Below are 10,792 nucleotides of genomic sequence, written 5' to 3' on the forward strand. Positions count from 1 at the left end.
AATGAGGGAGGCAGGGAGGGAGGGGGGTGAATGAGGGAGGGAGGAGGTATGAGGGAGAGAGATGGTGGAGAGGGTGGAGATTGGGAAATGGTAATTGAGGGTGAATGTTGATGCTATTGGTGGGAGAAATGAACATCATGGTGGTGGTAGGGTTGTAGTGATGATGGTGATGATGATGATGAGAGAAGTGATAATGATGATAATGGTGTAAAAATGAAAATGATGATGACGATGATAATGATACTGATGACGGTGTAGAAATGGTGATGATGATGATGATGATGATGATGATGATGATGGTAGAAATTATTTTCTGATTTTGGTGATGGAAGTGAAAATGTTGATGACAGTGATGGTTGGGTACAAGAGATGACAATGGCTTAACATAATGATGATAATGATGATGATGATGACGATAATGAAGATGAGGATGAGGATGTTGATGATGATGGAATATACATGAAGATGATAATGGTGGGAAAGTTAAATTGTTGATGATGGTGGTAGGGTAAGAGTGGTGATAATAGCAGCTTTTGATGATCGTGATGATGATGATGAAAAGTGTGGTGATGACGATGGTGACAGAGTATGAAAGATGGTACCCTGCCTGTGGTGAAAACTGTGATTGGCAGGAGAAGCAGAGGGAGATCAAGTACTAAGTAGTGAGATAGTGAAGTACAAGAGTATGTGTACTAGCAGAGGGTGGGGTGGGGTGTCGTGGGGGAGAGGAGGAGTTCTTTCGTTGATGAGCAGGGATAGAAGCCTGGAATCCACTTTTGTTTAGGCCACTCCTCACAGTGGTGTCAGACAATAAGTAAACAGAAAATGGTGGTGATAATGATGGTGGGATATACTGATGACTGATGGTGATAGTAGTCGTGGGGTAAAGAATACAAGATGGTGATGGAAGAGGTATTGATGGCAGCAGTGGTTGAAGTGGTGATAGTGGTGGCGATGGTGGTGGTGAGACTTAAAATAGTGGTGACAGGCGGAAATACTTATGATAATGGTAGTGATGAGGTGGTTGCAGTGGGTTTGATGGCAGTAGTGAAGTCGAAGAGCATGGTGTGGATGGGTGGGTGTTGACGGAAGGAATGTTAAAAAAAATGTAGGGGTGAGAGTTAGAAATAGTTATGACGTGTATGGTAGATGATGATAGTGATAGTGCAAATGAATGTCAGAAGGGTGCCAAAGCAAAACTCAAAATACTGGTGGTGAATGGAAGGAGTTATGATGATGGTAGCGGTGTGGTGGTGGAGGTGGGGTGGGGTTATTGATGGCAGTGGTGGGGTGAGTGGAGCAGGGTTGGTGGGTGATTGAGGTGTTTTACCGTAGGTGGATGGTGATGGTAGGGGTGTCAAAATCAAAGCAGTAGTGATAGGTGGAAATAGGTTTGACAGTGGCAGTGATGTGAGTAGTAGACGTGAGATAAGGTTAATGATGGTAGTGATGGGGGAAGTGATGGAGTTTGGTGGTAGTGGTGATGATGGTTTGAGTCGTGATGATGATAGGTGTGTCACAGTAAAATTTAGTAGTGATGACCGGTATTATCAGTAGCAGTGATGATTTGAATGAAGTGAGTTTGGGGTGGTGATGATGGCGTAGCTCGTTGGCAGTGGAAATGGTGACAAGATAAAAGTAGTGATCTATCTATCTATCTATCGCCAGACGCCTCAATCCCGTTTGGGGTGGCCACAAACAAATCGCCTCCAAGTCGCCCTGTCCCCCGCCATTTCACTACCCTGCTCCCAACTCACACCCCCCTCTCTCATATACCTCTCCACCCCATCCCTCCATCTCATCCTCGGTCTCCCCCTCCCTCTTCCACCCTCCACCTCGCTCACATACACTCTCTTCGTCAGTCTTTCACCCTCCATCCTCTCCACATGGCCAAACCACCTCAGTGTGTTCCTCACAACGCTTCCTATCACATCCACATCAACACCACAACGCTCCTTTATATCCTCATTCGTCAGCCTGTCTCTCCACGTGACTCCACAAGCTCCTCTTAAATAACTCATTTCCACTGCTCTCACTCTTGACTTGTGTCCTTCCAACAACGTCCAAGCTTCACTTCCGTACGTTAGAGTTGGTATCACAATACTGTCATGTAGTAACTTTTTTACTTCCATGCTCACTTCCCTGTTTCTTATCACTGCTTTCAAGGAACCAGCAACCTTTCTTCCCTGCTGTACCCTTTCAAGCACTTCACCCTCCAAACCTCCATCCTTACTCATCACACTACCCAAATACTTAAACGTACTCACATTTTCCAATTCCTCACCATCCAACCTCGCTATACATTCACTGACTTCACCTCTCTCAAAGACCATCACTTTACTCTTCCCTACATTCACCTTTAGGTTCCGTTTCTTACACACTCTCTCAAACTCATTCACCAAGCCTTGCAGCTCCCCTTCATCTTCACTCAACAACACAGTATCATCTGCAAACAACAGTACAGGGAGTTTCCAAACACTATCCTCTCTCACCAGGGCCACTCCAACATCCACTACCCTACCTTGTACCTCTTTTATTACCCCATCCATGTACAGATTGAACAACCATGGAGACATGACACATCCCTGTTTCAAACCAACTTTCAAAGAGAAAAATTCACTTAGTTCACCATCCACACGCACTGCAGCCTTAGCACCATCATACATACTCTTCACAGCATTCAACAACTTCCCATCTACTCCATATATTCTTAACACTTTCCACAATCCTTGTCTATCCACCCTGTCATATGCTTTTTCCAAATCCATGAAAGCCGCATACAACTTCTTTCCCTTCTCTAGAAACTTTTCCACTAAAGATCTAAGAATGAATATCTGATCTACACAACCTCTTCCCTTCCTAAAGCCTCCCTGTTCTTCTCCAACTAATTTCTCTGTTCTTTCTCTAACTCTGTCTATAAGTATCCTACCATACACTTTTCCTATTATACTAAGAAGACAAATGCCCCTATGATTACCACACACTTCTTTTTCCCCTTTTCCTTTGTACAAGGGAATAATTATACCTGACTTCCAATCCTCCGGGACTCTACCTTCCTCCCAGGCCAATCTGCACATCTTCCACATCCATTCTACTACTATCTCTCCCCCATGCTTCAGCATCTCACCACACACTCCATCAATTCCTGGGGCTTTCCCCGATTTAACTTTCTTCATTGCTTCCACAACCTAGTGATGATAGGTGCAAATAGTTATGCTAGTGGTAGTCATGAATTAAAGAGCAGGATTTGGACATATAAATTTTTTGATGCGCCTTGTGGTTTTGTGAGGTCAAGCAGTAGCAGGAAATTGTCATGGTGGAGAGAACTGTTTGGTCTGAGAATTGCACGTTTGCTGGAGAGAGAGAGAGAGAGAGAGAGAGAGAGAGAGAGAGAGAGAGAGAGAGAGAGAGAGAGAGAGAGAGAGAGAGAGAGAGAGAGAGAGAGAGAGAGAGAGAGAGAGAGAGAGAGAGAGAGAGAGAGAGAGATTGGTGATGAAAAAGTGACATAAGAAATATTAGAACTGTGTGTGTGTGTCTGATGGAAAAGTGACATAAGAAATATTAGAAATGTGTGTGTGTGTGTGTGTGTGAGAGAGAGAGAGAGAGAGAGAGAGAGAGAGAGAGAGAGAGAGAGAGAGAGAGAGAGAGAGAGAGAGAGAATTACATTAACAGAACACACAAACCATATGGTCCTTTCTAAGTGGTTAGACCTTAAAAAAATAGAAAAATTTAGTAATAACGTAACTGAGTTACAGGAGATTTAGAACACAATACAGTACAGCAGAGAGAGACAGAGAGAGAGAGAGAGAGAGAGAGAGAGAGAGAGAGAGAGAGAGAGGAAATTATCTGATAATGATGACTGTGTAGAAAAGACATCTAGCAATTGAGACAGGTATAACAGAGATTAGGTAACAAAAGGACGAAAAGCAAGGAGACCAAAAACGTGTAAAGAATATAAAGAGAAAACAAGACAACCCGCCATCTGTGAGCCAGGTAGACTGTAATATTACTGGCAGATGAAAACTTGACTATTATGTATCCTTCCTGGTCGACTCCTAGTGCTGGTTGAGTGACATGGAAACTCAGGTTGTGACTCTATACAAGTTTTATTAATTACTTTACCTTCTACAGTCAATACTTTCTGAGATTTGAGTTTTCGATACAGACACACAGTCAAATATAATGACCATCGACTTCCTTTACCTGGCTCTATTAAAAGCCTCACTAAGGAAAGAATCACACTTATTCTCCTTATTGCAAGCCGTGGTTAGGGAGGGAGGAGCGTGGGATCAGGTTGCGTTCCAGGTGCTCTCTTAAGCCGGGTTATATACCGTTATGCTCCACTGGTGTCTCTCCCCTCCATCCCTCTCCCCGTCTCTCCTCTCCCTCCCTCTCCCGCTCATCTCCCTTCCCTCTCCCTCTCTCTCAATCACCTCTCCCCTCCCTCTCACACTGCCTCTCCTTCCCCTCCCACTAACTTTTCGTCCATCTTTCCATCCCCCTCTCTGTTCCTTCTATCACCCACCTTCCTCCCTCCACTGTCTCCTCCCCGCAACCCTCCTCCCCCCCCTCTCTCTCTCTCTCTCTCTCTCTCTCTCTCTCACTTAAACTCCACATCCCTCCCTCTTCTCCCACTCTCTTTCAAACCTCTCTCTCACCCACCCTCCTCCCTCCCCTCCCTTCTTTTCTTCCTCATCCCTCCCTCCGGCTCTCCCTCTCCCTCTCCCTTCCCTTCCTCCCTCCCTCTCCACCTCCTCACCCCTGCCCCACCTCTCTCTCTCTCTCTCTCTCTCTCTCTCTCTCTCTCTCTCTCTCTCTCTCTTATATTCAGTTTCATCTTATATACATTTGGGAAGAAAGCAAGGAAAGATAAAGGGAAAGAAAGAAAGGAAGTAGAAAAGGGAAAGGACTGAAGAAGGAAGGAAAGAAAGAAAGAAGATAGAGGAAGAAAATAATGAAGGAAGAAAGCAACCATGAACGAATGATATGAGAAAATTAAGTAAAGAAAGTAATGAGAAATGAACCAAGAGATGAAGGAATGGAATTAAAAGGAATGAAGGAGAAATGAAGAGAGAGAGAGAGAGAGAGAGAGAGGAAGGTCAAGGCGATGGAGGGGGGGTTGGGAGGATTGGGAAGGATGAGAGGACAGGACATGGCAGGTCACTAACCCACATATAGGTAGTCTCTCTCTCTCTCTTTCTCAGAACCAATAATGATATCAGCGACATTATTATTATTATCAGTAGTAGTAGTAGTAGTAGTAGTAGTAGTAGTTGTAGTAATGGTAGTAACATTATTATTATTACTATTATTATTATTATTATTACAGTATTATTATTATTATTATTATTATTATTATTATTACTATTATATTTTATTAATATCATTACTGTCATCATCATCATTATCATCATCATCATCATCATCATCCAGACCTCCTTTCCTACCCTAGGGGAGGGTGAGTAGCAATGTCCAGACAGCCCAGATTTGCCCAGTCAGCTTCCATTCACTCATCATTCAAGCCCCGGAATCCTGGCTCTATCGGATACGCCAAAAACATTCACCACGTTCCGTTGCTTCACATAAACGTATCTGATTGTGTCAGTTTGGACCCTGCCATGTTAAAAAGGGTGCCCAATCCCTGATCATGCACTTCTCACAATATGCATCCAGCCAGCTCGATCTCTTGTCATTATTTTTATTATTATTATTATTATTATTATTATTATTTAGTGATAGTGTGGTTATTATTGTTACTGTTACTGCTGTCGTTGTTTGTTATTTTGTGATAAGTGGGGGACGGCGCCCTCCACCCACTTGATATAGTGATACCTTCAGGTGACTGTGCTGAATGACAAGCCAAATGACTTATTGCTGTAGCACAGGAAACCATCTACTGTACTGTTTTTGCTGGCAACTTTGCAACGAACAGATGAACGCTTAATGGTGTACTACGTTTAGACGCTCCAGCTGGATGTGGCCTATTTCTTCCTTCTCACGGCACGAAGTCTTTCCTAAGCTGAATTAAATCATCTGGCGATAGCATAAGCTTAATGAAAATGGAGTTATGCAAGCAGAGGGATTAATTATTTTTCTCTTTCCTATGCTCCTTACTTTTTTTCCTTTTCTCTCTTCCCTCCCACCCCCCTGCCTACGCGTACATCCTTCTTGACTGCCTGTCCAAAAGTCTTGATGCAGTTTTAGCGAGAGTTTTTTTGAAGAAGACAAACGCAGGTCTAACCCGTTCGAAGCCTGCCCTTCAACAGCCAGCAGTGGTACGGGGAGCAGCTGTCATCACGTTTCAAAAAGTTGCTGAGACTTGCACTAATGATCACGTACTGTAGGCATCATACACTTATACATTGTCAGATACATATACTTTATTCTAGTTTTTTTTTATTCTAGTTTGCAAGGTGAGAAAATATTGAAATATGGTTACGTGCCCGTTTTTTCTCCCCTTTCTTTACCAGTCCCCTTCCTACTCTTTCCTATACCTCTTTCTCCCCACCCTTTCTTTCGACCCCCCCCTACTTCTTTCCCTCTCTACATTTAACCTTATTCTCCCTCTCCTACTTCCCACCTTTCCCCCTGTCATATTTCTCTCTTCCCTCCATTACTTCCTCATTTCTTTTTAATATATACTCGCCTCCCCCTTTTACCCTTATCCCGGCAATCATCCACCTTTCTTCTCCTCCTCCTGCTTTCCCTTCTCTCTCTCTCTCTCTCTCTCTCTCTCTCTCTCTCTCTCATTCTTTCTTTCCCCTTCCTTCTCTTTGCCACCAGAAGGGAGGCAGTGGTCGTGGCATCTCCCCTTCTTAAATCCTAAGTCCGTAGGGAGCTTCTATCTTAATGACCCTTTTGCAGTCGATACATATTAATAAATTACACAAACCAAATATCCTTCTTCTTTCCCGTCTCCTCCTCCCCATCTCTCCTTTCTTGCCTCTCCCTTTCCTCCCAACTTCTCTTTAGCCCGTCTCTCTCCTCCCTCCCCATTTCTCCTTACCCAATCACTCCCTTCCCTCCCCATTTCGTCTTACCCGATCACTCCCTTCCCTCCCCATTTATCTTTATAGCGTCTCTCCCCTCCTTCCAACCCCACTTCTCCTGATCCCGTTTCTCACTCTCCTGTTTCTTCGCTTCCCTCCTCCTCCCTTTTCTCCCCCTCCCCCACTATCACCCTCCCCATTTTATCTTATCCCATCTCTCGCCTAACTCCCCATTTCTCTCTACCCCATCTCTCCCACTTCCCCGTTTCTTCTTATCCCGTCTCTCCCGATTCCCCCTTTCTCCTCATCCCATCACCCTCCCTCGTCTCCACCTCCCCTCCCCATTTCTCCTTCTGTTATCTCCTCTCTATCCCGTTTCTCCTTATTCCATCTCGCTGCTTCTTTTCCCCATCCCAGCCCTCCACATACCACCTGCCTCTCCCGTCTTGCGTAGAATTAAACCTTCCCTGGGTTGACCTAACGGGCCCGGGAATGACACACAAACCAGCTACCTAACTCCACCTGTCTTCCTGTACGCCATGCCATATAAGAAGTACATTAAGCTGCACGTGGTAGGCGGGGGCGCCCATCATTTACTCAATGTAGTGTTGTTTGCTTTTTCCTTCGTCTTTATCTTTCTTGTTCTTGTTTGCCTTCTTCTTGTCCTACTTCTTACTATTCTTCTTGCAGCTTTTTATTACTCTTCTTTCCACTTGAGGTAGCTCTGCATTGAGTGACATGCCCAATAATTTCTTATAACCCAGTAAGCCTTTATAACGCTGGGTGGTAACCATGTAACTTAAAAACGGAGTAGAATGGAGTCTACTACGGGGCCAGCGTTGTGGGTGGAAAAACGAAAATGCTCCAACCATCCAGGAACCGTCCACACTTATCCATGTGCCTCATTGATGAGAGGTGCTATCGATCGCTAGGGAATATCGGTTCACTGCATGGGTCAGCCCTGCAGGGGTGGTTGCTTGCCTGTGACTGATGGGTCTGCTCGGCCAGACAGACTGGGGTTGATCAAAGACAACACACAACCACAATTCACACTCAACCACACCTGTCCATTCTCCACTCTAACTCCATCATCTGTAACTTTAGTTCATTTCAAACTATAGTTACAGTGATGGCATTAGCGTGAAGGAGTAGGAACAAATGTGGAAGGGTGTGAGTTATGGCCGAGTGTAATTCAGATTTCGCTTGGACTCTACCTTCTTCACACTGTTCACTACCACACGCCTTTCTAGAGCCGAATAAAAGTGACTGACTGTAATATGAATTAAAAAAAAAAAAAAAGATTCGTATGACTCATTCTCAGCTAAATAAAATCGTCTGGCCATGGCTAGAATGGCTAGGATGGAATACTACACTTGTTCCCAGCAGGGAAGGAACCATGGTGACAGTATTAAAACTTCCTGACTCCTGTGACACATTCATCTGATTAAATTAGCCGGGTGTTAATGCAGACAAACATACCGGAGTTGTCGCGACTATGACAGTGCTCACTCTTCCTGCCTGGGTCTGCTACACACCTGGGATTTGCAGGGACGATACGTGGCGTACCGTCTTTTACCTAAAGGAACATAATCGCATAACTCATAGGCTCAGACATCAAGGTTTCATGTATAATTTGACTCTGAAAATCATTTCAAAAGGAACGAACTCAAGAGAAGGAAGGATGGTTCATGTGAGACTGTTTTAATAATCCCTTCACTGCGATGACACTGATTTATATTCTTACCACCTGCAGACAGTGTTATTCTACTTAGGTAAGAGCTCTCATTGAAGGGGTTAAGGAAGGCTACAGCTAAACCCGTTCAGTTCGAAGGATCTCTTGCAAACAGAATAAAGTCGTCTAATAATATTAGCAAAAATAAAATGAATAAACCATCCTTGGGCTGAAAGGGTTACTGTATCCGACTCCAGTTTTAGGCTATACAATTGTTCTATAGACCCAGCAGTTCTCATTTGTGGAACAGACGTCGTTACACACCTTGCGTGTCACCGATTGGTTTGGGGAAACCGGGTCTATTTGTTACATTGCTAGGTTATTACACCCTCAATGTCTCCATAATTAGTCAATAGATGTGGGAGTGGTCGTCGCCATGTTATGCAGCTTTTAAACAAAGGCGAGACCTGAAGTGTGAACTCGAAGGTGTTGTTTGAATAGGAGCTAAAGTAAAAAATTGATTTTTCGTTTGTCTTTTTTTTCAAGTATATTCAGAATTATTTTGATAAATATGAGTCACTTAGTGCGTAGTATCATACACTCGTATGTGAAAGGGCTATGAAATTAGCCAAGGCTTATGGCTATGGCGCCATTTTCTTAGGCAGGAAATGGCCAAATGTACAGAAAACGAGTGTTGGGAGTTGTTGTGGGTTAGTTGTTACTGTATCAATTTACCTCCTTCGAAAACAACTGTAAGAAATTGTCCCAGTATTTTCAGATATCACTTAAACCACGTCCTGGAATTACCAGCGGACAACAGACTGATGTCATGAGGGCAGCAGTCAAACGAGTTGTTGATAATAATAATTAATTGAGTTGCAGATCAGTACAATGTAATGTACAAATAAAAGTAACATATTGGTTAATGGGCAGTGTTGGTAAAGGCGATCTTTATGTAGATCTGTGTATAGTAGGTGGTATCTGTGTTTGTCTGCTAGTTTGTCTATCTGCCTAACTATCCATCTGTGCCAGTTTCATACTATCTTTTTATTCACTCATCAGTCAACTAGTCTATCAATCAGTCAGTCCATCTACATCAATCAATTTATCTTTAGCTATCTCTTTATCTCTGTCAATCCATAGAAGGCAAATATGAAGCAAGTGAGTGATTCAGGGAGTGCTAGTGACGGCGATGGAGGGACTGAATGATGGTAGTTGCAAAAGTGAGAGATTCAGTTACTGACAGAGGTTGTGACAGAGTAACTGAATGAATGTTAATGTAATTTAATTTTTGTTACACTACAGCCAATATGCCGATAGCCTGTAATCACATGCTAATGATATTAGAGCAAGTATGGATATATTTGGGTTTTATATTTTATAAATATACATATATGTACATATACATATACTTGTGTGTGTGTGTGTGTGTGTGTGTGTGTGTGTGTGTGTGTGTGTGTGTGTGTGATACCCTGGGTACGTAACATGTTGCCCCGTATCTGGGGTACATTGTGACTCATGACATGCCTTCACAAATATTTGTATAACCCTGTATCGAAATTTTTTCGTTTATATTGTTAGCAATTATAATTAACGGATACATTTTCCCACTTTCAGACAAAAAATTGTAATTTTATACTTTTGACTTACGATGCAATGAGGGAAAATATAAAAAACTGTCACAGTTGGGTCTGGTCTCCCTTGCTACTAACCATCGTCCATACTGAATACTTGCTCGGGCTGTCGCAACTGTCCTGACGTCGTCTTAGCGACCGAAACGTTTTACGGCCTAAACGTCTTGCCTAAACGTCTGTCGGCCAGAACTCGTTGTGCCTGTATCAACGGGGGTGCTTTAATGACGTCGTTGGTCTTACGGAAGATTAAAATGATGCTAATCATGATGCTGATGATGATAATAATGATGCTTCTGTGGGGCCATCCTGCAGGTACAGTCCATTATATAGCCTACACTGTGTAGGTGTCCAGCACCTCCTTGTGATAGGCAGTAAATCACCGCCAAGGGATCCCTGAATCAGGGGTCTGTGAACGTGGGCTTGGGCGTGGAGAAGGGTGTGTGTCGCTGTGTCGGGGGGCTTGAGGTAGTGGGTGGTGGGACTGGGGCGAGATTTGG

The sequence above is a fragment of the Coenobita brevimanus genome, chromosome 21 (assembly GCF_032717465.1).
Source record: "Coenobita brevimanus isolate Jiangsu-jjx chromosome 21, ASM3271746v2, whole genome shotgun sequence".
Classification (NCBI taxonomy): domain Eukaryota; kingdom Metazoa; phylum Arthropoda; class Malacostraca; order Decapoda; family Coenobitidae; genus Coenobita; species Coenobita brevimanus.